The sequence below is a fragment of the Lucilia cuprina genome, chromosome 5 (genome assembly GCF_022045245.1).
Source record: "Lucilia cuprina isolate Lc7/37 chromosome 5, ASM2204524v1, whole genome shotgun sequence".
Taxonomy (NCBI): domain Eukaryota; kingdom Metazoa; phylum Arthropoda; class Insecta; order Diptera; family Calliphoridae; genus Lucilia; species Lucilia cuprina.
The window spans coordinates 56,614,755-56,616,173 of NC_060953.1; the positions used below are offsets into that span (position 1 = coordinate 56,614,755).

At 31.4% G+C, this 1,419-nt stretch overlaps 1 protein-coding gene across 1 annotated transcript in view; it reads right to left on the reverse strand.

Moving 5' to 3' along the window:
* Window positions 1–1,419, reverse strand: part of LOC111682947 (putative mediator of RNA polymerase II transcription subunit 26) — a 58,717-nt gene that overhangs the window by 4,908 nt on the left and 52,390 nt on the right. The window lies entirely within an intron of this gene.

The following is a 1,419-nucleotide window of genomic DNA, read 5'->3' on the forward strand; positions in this document are numbered from 1 at the left end:
AAAGTCAATTTTTAGTGGGAAATATGAGTGATCACAGATTTTCACTATTTTCTCGATTGGAGCGTTATTTAGGGAACTAGAGACGATTTTAGATATTTCATATAAAAAACGGTTTTTGGTGGGAAATATGAGTGATCACAGATTTTCACTATTTTCTCGATTGGAGCGTTATTTAAGGAACTAGAGCCGATTTTAGATATTTCATATCAAAGTCGATTTTTAGTAGGAAATATGAGTGATCACAGATTTTCACTATTTTCTCGATTGGAGCGTTATTTAAGGATCTACAGCCGATTTTAGATATTTCATATAAAAGTCGATTTTTAGTGGGAAATATGAGTGATCAGAGATTTTCACTATTTTCTCGATAGGAGCGTTATTAAAGGAACTAGAGCCGATTTTAGATATTTCATATAAAAATCGATATTTAGTGGGAAATATGAGTGATCACAGATTTTCACTATTTTCTAGATTGGAGCGTTATTTAGGGAACTAGAGCCGATTTAAGATATTTCATATAAAAATCGATATTTAGTGGGAAATATGAGTGATCACAGATTTTTACTATTTTCTCGATTGGAGCGTTATTTAAGGATCTACAGCCGATTTTAGATATTTCATATAAAAGTCGGTTTTTGGTGGGAAATATGAGTGATCACAGATTTTCACTATTTTCTCGATTGGAGCGTTATTTAAAGATCTACAGCCGATTTTAGACATTTCATATAAAAGTCAATTTTTAGTGGGAAATATGAGTGATCACAGATTTTCACTATTTTCTCGATTGGAGCGTTATTTAAGGATCTACAGCCGATTTAAGATATTTCATATAAAAGTCAACTTTTAGTTGTAAATATGAGTGATCACAGATTTCCACTATTTTCTCGATTGGAGCGTTATTTAAGGAACTAGAGCCGATTTAAGATATTTCATATAAAAATCGATATTTAGTGGGAAATATGAGTGATCACAGATTTTCACTATTTTCTCGATTGGAGCGTTATTTAAAGATCTACAGCCGATTTTAGACATTTCATATAAAAGTCAATTTTTAGTGGGAAATATGAGTGATCACAGATTTTCACTATTTTCTCGATTGGAGCGTTATTTAAGGATCTTCAGCCGATTTTAGATATATCATATAAAAGTCAATTTTTAGTGGGAAATATGAGTGATCACAGATTTTCACTATTTTCTCGATTGGAGCGTTATTTAGGGAACTAGAGACGATTTTAGATATTTCATATAAAAACCGATTTTTGGTGGGAAATATGAGTGATCACAGATTTTCACTATTTTCTCGATTGGAGTGTTATTTAAGGATCTACAGCCGATTTAAGATATTTCATATAAAAGTCAACTTTTAGTGGTAAATATGAGTGATCACAGATTTTCACTATTTTCTCGATTGGAGCGTTA